Source organism: Neophocaena asiaeorientalis, unplaced genomic scaffold, assembly GCF_003031525.2.
Source record: "Neophocaena asiaeorientalis asiaeorientalis breed wild unplaced genomic scaffold, Neophocaena_asiaeorientalis_V1.1 scaffold756, whole genome shotgun sequence".
NCBI classification, from domain to species: domain Eukaryota; kingdom Metazoa; phylum Chordata; class Mammalia; order Artiodactyla; family Phocoenidae; genus Neophocaena; species Neophocaena asiaeorientalis.
The window spans coordinates 2,442-10,279 of NW_020172477.1; the positions used below are offsets into that span (position 1 = coordinate 2,442).

Below are 7,838 nucleotides of genomic sequence, written 5' to 3' on the forward strand. Positions count from 1 at the left end.
AGGCTATCTAAGAGGCTTGTGCAAGTTTCCTGATGGGAGGGACTGGTGGTGGGTAGAGCTGGCTGTTGCTCTGGTGGGCAGAGCTCAGCAAAACTTTAATCTGCTTGTCTGCTGATGGGTGGGGCTGAGTTACCTCCCTGTTGGTTGTTTGGCCTGAGGTGACCCAACACTGGAGGCTACCTGGGCTCTTTTGTGGGGCTAATGGCAGACTCTGGGAGGGCTCATGCCAAGGAGTACTTCCCAGAACTTCTGCTGCCAGTGTCCTTGTCCTCACAGTGAGACATAGCCACCCCCCGCCTCTGCAGGAGACCCTCCAACACTAACAGGTAGGTCTGGTTCAGTCTCCTATGGGGTCACTGCTCCTTCCCCTGGGTCCCGATGCACATACTACTTTGTGTGTGCCCTCCAATAGTGGAGTCTCTGTTTCCCACTGTCCTGTCAAAGTCCTGCAATCAAATCTCGCTAGGCTTCAAAGTCTGATTTTCTAGAAATTCCTCCTCCCATTGCCGGACCCCTAGGTTGGGAAGCATGACATGGGGCTCAGAACCTTCACTCCAGTGGTTGGACTTCTGTGCTACAAGTGTTCTCCAGTTTGTGAGTCACCCACCCAGCAGTTACGGGATTTGATTTTATTGTGATTGTGCCCCTCCCACCATCTCATTGTGGCTTCTCCTTTGTCTTTGGATGTGGGGTATATTTTTTGGTGAGTTTCAGTGTCTTCCTGTCAATGATTGTCCAGCTGCTAGTTGTGATTCCAGTGTTCTTGCAAGAGGGAGTGAGAGCATGTCCTTCTACTGTGCCATCTTTCTACCTCAACCCTTTTTGGAAATATTGGGTTGAAAAAGGTGCCACTAAGGAAAGGAATAGCAATGATATGTTAAATTTTGGTAAGACCTTTTTAATATATTTCCCAGATACTGAGGAAGTAAATGGCTCTAATGACTGGGTAATACATTTCTGCAAGTGGTAATTTTCTTTTTTTTTTTGCCTTTGATAGAATTTTAAAAGGATCAATCAAGTTAAAGTTGATATATTGTTAAAAGTAATTTTTGAGACTAGATCTCTTTGTTTTTGTGTGTCTTTGTTTCTTTGGCTTATATTTCAGTCATGCAAAGAAATAAGTGATGTTGCCAAAAGAAGACTTCTTCAAGTCCGTTCCGTGTACGTATTGAACAATTTTTCCCAGTGCTTACATCTATAAAAATAAAAAATAGACATAGAATTGATGGAATTAATGAACTGAATTGTTAAAAGCCCCATTCATCTTGTAAAGAAATGCATTTCCTGTAAATTGGTGCAGCCACTATGGAGAACAGTATGGAGGTTCCTTAAAACACTAAAAGTAGAGTTACCATATGATCTAGCAATCCCAGTCCTAGGCATATATCCAGAAAAGATGAAAACTCTAATTTTAAAAGATACATGCACCCCGATGTTCATAGCAGCACTATTTATAATAGCCAAGACTTGGAAGCAACCTAAGTGTCCATCCACAGATTAATGGATAAAGAAGATGTGGTATATATGTACAATGGAATATTACTCAGCCACAAAAAAGAATGAAATAATGCCATCTGCAGCAACGTGGATGGACCTAGAGATTATCATACTAAGTGAAATAAGTCAGATGGAGAAAGACAAATATCATATGATATCACATATGGGGAATTAAAAAAAATGATACAAATGAACTTATTTACAAAACAGAAACAGACTCAGACATAGAAAACAAACTTAGCTTACTAAAGGGAAAGGTTGGGGGGAGGGATAAATTAGGAGTTCAGGGTTAACAGATAAAAAGAACTACATATAAAATAGATAAACAACAAGGACCTGCTGTATAACACAGGGAACTATATTCAATATCTGGTGATAACTTATGGAAAGAATCTGAAAAAGAATATATACAGGGCTTCCCTGGTGGTGCAGTGGTTAAGAATCTGCCTGCCATTGCAAGGGATATGGGTTCGAGCCCTGGCCTCGGAAGATCCCACATGCCGTGGAGCAACTAAGCCCGTGCACCACAACTACTGAGCCTGAGCTCTAGAGCCTGCAAGCCACAACTACTGAGCCCACGTGCCACAACTACTGAAGCCTGTGTGCCTAGAGACATTCCCAATATAGTTTTACTTTTTGTCAATTTATCAAAATTGTGTTATTATTTATGTTGTTTTAATTAATTGTATAAAGCTAATAATTGTCAACAAGAAGAAATTTTTTAAACACTTAGAGACTTATAGGAAATTAAAAACTAAAAATCAATTTTGTAGTGTAGAAATAAAATGATCCAATCAATGAAAGAAAATCCAAGCATATCATTATATTACTTTGGGATAAACTTCTATGGGGAAATTAGAAATATGTGTTCTAGAAGAAAAAAGAACAGTGTGAAATTCCTAGCTGTTGGAGAAGAATTTAAGTATTTTTAAATGGATGATGGTATTTATATTTCATCAAATATATGGTATTTAGTCTCCATTCCATACATTGAAAAGAGTGATGGAACACTTTTATTTTTAAATGACAGTATTTATGAGATGCCATAAAATATATCCTTTGCAATTATTTAGACTTATGATGAAAATTTTTATATGTCAACTTTAAACCATATGAGGGAACATGGGGTTTTTAAAAATGAACTTAGTGATTATGTCAGTGAAAACACTTGAAGACCACTGTAATAATTCCCAAGTAACGCATGATATTTCACAGATGCTCCCAGCTGAAAGACTGTTGTTGATTTCTACTGTGGTCTAATCTCTGCCCTCTTGTTAAACGAAATCCACCAGGACTATTTGGAAAATACTTGCCAAGAAGCACTTAAACTCTGAAGTTTCTAATGAATTGAGGTCACTGCTGCCTTCAGTAGTTTATTTAATAGTCATGACCCTGGGCTTCCCTGGTGGCGCAGTGGTTAAGAATCCACCTGCCAATGCAGAGGACACAGGTTTGATCCCTGGTCTGGGAAGATCTCACATGCTGCGGAGCAACTAAGCTCGTGCGCCACAACTACTGAACCTGCGCTCTGGAACCCGCGAGCCACAACTTCTGAGCCTGCATGCCACAACTATTGAAGCCCACGCACCTAGAGCCCATGCTCCTCAACGAGAGGAGCCACCGCAATGAGAAGCCCGCACGACAACCAAGAGTAGCCCCTGGTCACCGCAACTAGAGATAGCCTGCGCACAGCAACGAAGACCCAATGTAGCCAAAAATAAATATAAGTAAATAATTAAAAAAAAAAAAAAAAGAAGCTCATGGGCAAGAATGTTAATTTTGAATGCCCAGAGTTTCAGCTGTAAACAGAAATGACTAAATATCATTCACAATTTTAAAAAAAGAATACATGGGGCTTCCCTGGTAGCACAGTGGTTAAGAATCCGCCTACCAATGCAGGGGACACGGGTTCGATCCCAGGTCCGGGAAGATCCCGCATGCCACGGGGCAACTAAGCCCGTGCACCACAACTACTGAGCCTGGGTCTAGACCCCGTGGGCCACAACTACTGAAGCCCGTGGGCTTAGAGCCCGGGCTCTGCAACAAGAGAAACCACCGCAGTGAGAAGGCCACGCACCGCAACGAAAACCCAATGCAGCCCAAAACATAAATTAATTAATTAAAAAAAAAGAGAATACATGACTTACTAAGGTTGGGACAGGGATATTTCGGGAATCCCAATTTATATTTTATGTCAATTATAGCAAGTACATCTTAGTTCGATACTTTAATGTGTCAATTTCAGTGACTACAACAGATTTCCAAAATGAAATGGTTGAGTCCCAGTTTAAGAAGGCATCTGGCTAGGTGTCCATTAGCTTCTCCCAACAACCCATTAAAATTCCTTAAATGACTTAGGAAAATATTAAGACTGATAACAAAAGGTGGATAAGGAAACTAAAACATCTGTAAGGAAACTAAAACACAGAATTTAAAACTACATTAGAAGCAAGAAAAAGCTGAATGGTATGGAGGGCAAACTTTAGAAGCTTATCTTCTCTATCATTTTTTAAAAGCAACAGAAGACGTTCACAGATAATCTTTAAAAGCATATCAGCCTCATATCTCTATCTGAGAGATGACTCAAAAAAACCCTCAAAGATCATGTTATAAAAGAACTCTCTGGTGGTATTAAAATAAGGTGAACAAAGAATTTCATCAATGTATTTTTATAATTGTGGTTTCAAAACAATTCAACTGTGAAAAATAACTGAAAGACGAAACAATAATTTCATAATAGTAGCAACTAACATAAAGTGTTAGTCTCTGGTCTAAATGCTTTACATGAATTACCTCATTTAACCCTCCGAACAGCCCAATGATGGTAGATACCATAATTATGTCTATTTTACAGATGAAGAAACTGAAGCACAGGGGAGTTTAGTAATTTGCCTAAAGTCACACAACTAGTGTACTTGCTATTTAACTATGTCTCTATGCTGTGACCCTGAGATTGGAACTCTGCTAATCATATTTCCTAGACTTCCTTGCGAACTGGCTCCCTGTGTCTGCTAATAAGAGGCACTGGAAGAAAACTGTAGGGAGAGAGTAGGAAAGAAGGCTTGTGCTTTCTGTTTTCTAGTACTGTCAATATTGTTCCACCATTAGCAGCAGACAGTTGGCTCTAGCTCTCAACTTCTTTGGGCACTCCTAGCATGAATCTTGCTTTGCCCCTCAGAGGAATCTTCAGCAGGGGTGGGGCAGGGAACCCTCTCCTCCTCTGAAATCCAAGCACCAGATCTGAGCACCAAACCTACAGGGCCTCTCCTCTGAGCTCCTAGGTTCTAGAAACTTGATTTCTTCCTTTTGTTCTCACAGTCCTAAAGGTCGAAGCTTCTTCCTGCAGTTACTAATCTCTGGTTACCTTAGCTTCTTGTTTTTTCCTTTTAGTCTTCTAACTCCTCTGTAACCAATTCCCTGTATTTAATATCTTCTGTTTGAAATACTTAGTGTGTTTCTGTTTTTCTAATTGGACCTTGACTTAAACAGTTAGTAAATGACGGGGCTGGGATTCAGATCCAGTAGCCTGACTCCAGAGCTCATACTCTTAATTGTTATTCATATTATTCTAAGTGCTTAAAAACAAAACAGAAATAAGCAAAAAAGTAAACATGACTTTAAATAACCCTTGGGACAAAGAGGGACCAAAAATTGTAAAATGTAATTGGAGTATTTAGGTCTTAAATAATGATTAGAGAAAAATTAAAACACTGTGACACACAAAAGCTATATTTATTGAGGGTGAAGCTCTTAGCTTTAAATGGTTTTATTTTTAAACAAGAAAGAAAAAAGCAAATACACCAAATATTTATCTAAATAATTAGAAACATAATAAAATAAACCAAGGTAGGGAATTCCCTGCCTGGCAGTCCAGTGGTTAAGACTCGGTGCTTTTACTGCCATGGGCCTGGGTTCGATCCCTGATTGGGGAACTAAGATCCCAAAAGCCACATGGTGCAGAAAAAAAGATAAAATAAAATATACCAAGGTAAAACAAAAGGAAAAACAAAATATAAACAAAAGTAGAAAATATGTAAGTCTCATGTCTACTTTTGCTTGTCATTTTACCATTTTTTAAAATCCTCAGTGCCTGTCAGACCTCAGAGCTCCTTGCACGTAGTGGAAGAAGTCGGTTTTAATGCAATATTTTCTCTATCAACTAAAACTATTCACACACACATACATACGTAATATACATGCATACTGAAAATGACAGGGAGGATATCCATCTAACTGTCGTAGGGTTTACTTATGAGTAATGAGATCAATTATTTTTATTCTTCTTCCTTCTGCTTTTCTATATTTCCAAATTTTACAAAATGATTATGCATTATCATAACTAGAAAAAATGTTTTTAAAATAACCTTTCATCAAAAAGTTTTAGAGTCCTTTGTTATAAAGCAGAAACTAACACACCATTGTAAAGCAATTTTATGCTAATAAAGATGTTTAAAAAAAATTTTTTTAAAGGCCTAAGGTCAAATTGGGGAAAAGTGTTTTCCATTTATGTGACAAGGGTGTTTTTTTCTTTTAATTTATTTATTTTTTATTTATTTATTTTTTTGGCTGCATTGGATCTTTGTTGCTGCACGTGGGCTTTCTATAGTTGCTGTGAGCGGGGGCCACTCTTCGTTGCGGTGCGTGAGCTTCTCATTGCTGTGGCTTCTCTTGTTGCGGAGCACGGGCTCTAGGCACGTGGGCTTCAGTAGTTGCGGCATGCAGGCTCAGTAGTTGTGGCCTACGGGCTCTAGAACGCAGGCTCAGTAGTTGTGGCGCATGGGCTTAATTACTCCGTGGCATGTGGGATCTTCCTGGGCCAGGGATCAAACCTGTGTCCCCTGCATTGGCAAGTGGATTCTCAACCACTGCGCCACCAGGGAAGCCCAAGGGGTTTTAATTAATAACATTAATATATAAAGACCGGCACATCTAATCTAAAGTAGTCACTCAGACAATTTCTATCATATCACTCTAGTCTAATTATATTATGGTATTTACCATTATCCAACATTTTTCTTGACTTGTTTGTTCATTTACTGTGTTTTCCTTACCCTGACCCTAACATAGGCTCTCTTACAAGGAGAAACCTTGTTTATCTTGTTCCACATCAAATTGCCTATTCCTAGAACAGTGCCTAGTACATGCGAGGAGCTCAGTATATACCAACTGAATAAATAAAAGAGTACTTTCAATCAATTCTTAAAAATGAATGCTCCAACAGAAAAACTGTATAACAATGTGATTTTAAAATGAAGAAATATACATATCCAATAAGTTTTAGACTATAAACTCTGTAAGGAAAGGAATATGTCTACCTATTTATCATTATATTTCCAGTTCCTAACACAGTTTTGACATGAAATAGATACTTAATAAAACAATCAATGAATAAATGATTGAACATAATGTTAAAGAAAAAAATTTCATGACACTTGTCAAAGACAGTAAAGAAGACTTTATTCAGGAGGGGCTATTGCAATGAGGATTTGGTGGTAGGGAAGAGAGACCAAGCTCAAATCCAAATCCAATCAGGATAAGTAGAGATCTATAGCCAAAGAGCAGGGTGGATGGAAAATTACTAAGAGGAAACATCAAGGCTAGGGGGAGTCTTGCTGGTCAGACTCAACAGGATTCTTGCCTTAAGGCAGCCCAAGGTGATAAGATATTGAGAGTGAAGGATAGGAATGTGACCAGATTTCCAGAGTGATCATCTATCAGGGATGAGGGATTTTCACTCAACTGGCCCAGCAGAATTCTTGCTAAAACTGGACGAACTGGGCCAAGAACCGAGCCCAAGGTCAAAGTCTAGTCAAAATGAGGACTCAGGGCTTCCCTGGTGGCGCAGTGGTTGAGAGTCCGCCGGCCGATGCAGAGGACACGGGTTCGTGCCCCGGTCCGGGAAGATCCCACATGCCGTGGAGCGGCTGGGCCCGTGAGCCATGGCCACTGAGCCTGTGCGTCCGGAGCCTGTGCTCCGCAATGGGAGAGGCCACAACAGTGAGAGGCCCGCGTACCGGGAAAAAAAAAAAAAAAACAAAAGGACTCAGAGGAGCTGATTCAAGTTTGGTCAAGGAGAGTCTTTCTCAATGAGTCTTTGAAAAATGTTCACTAACTTAAACAATGACAATTAAAGCGACGAGCACCATCTCTACTTATCAAAATGTAATAGAGGGGACTTCCCTGGTGGCGCAGTGGTTAAGAATCCACCTGCCAATGCAGCGGACATGGGTTTGAGCCCTGGTCATAATTTAAAAAAATGTAATAGATACCTCTCTCTTTTTTTTTTTAAAGACAGGTCACCAGTAGAGAGTGACTGGGGGCTATTTTTTTTTTTTTTTTTT

General features: G+C 39.6%; 1 long non-coding RNA gene across 2 annotated transcripts in view; it reads right to left on the reverse strand.

The window, feature by feature from the left end:
- Positions 1–950: 950 nt before the first annotated feature.
- LOC112395127 (uncharacterized) overlaps positions 951–7,838 on the reverse strand; it is a 15,889-nt gene continuing 9,001 nt past the window's right edge. For both annotated transcript variants that reach the window (XR_003002302.1, XR_003002301.1), the window contains one exon: positions 951–1,195. This is a non-coding gene — a long non-coding RNA (uncharacterized LOC112395127). The remainder of the gene's footprint in view (positions 1,196–7,838) is intronic.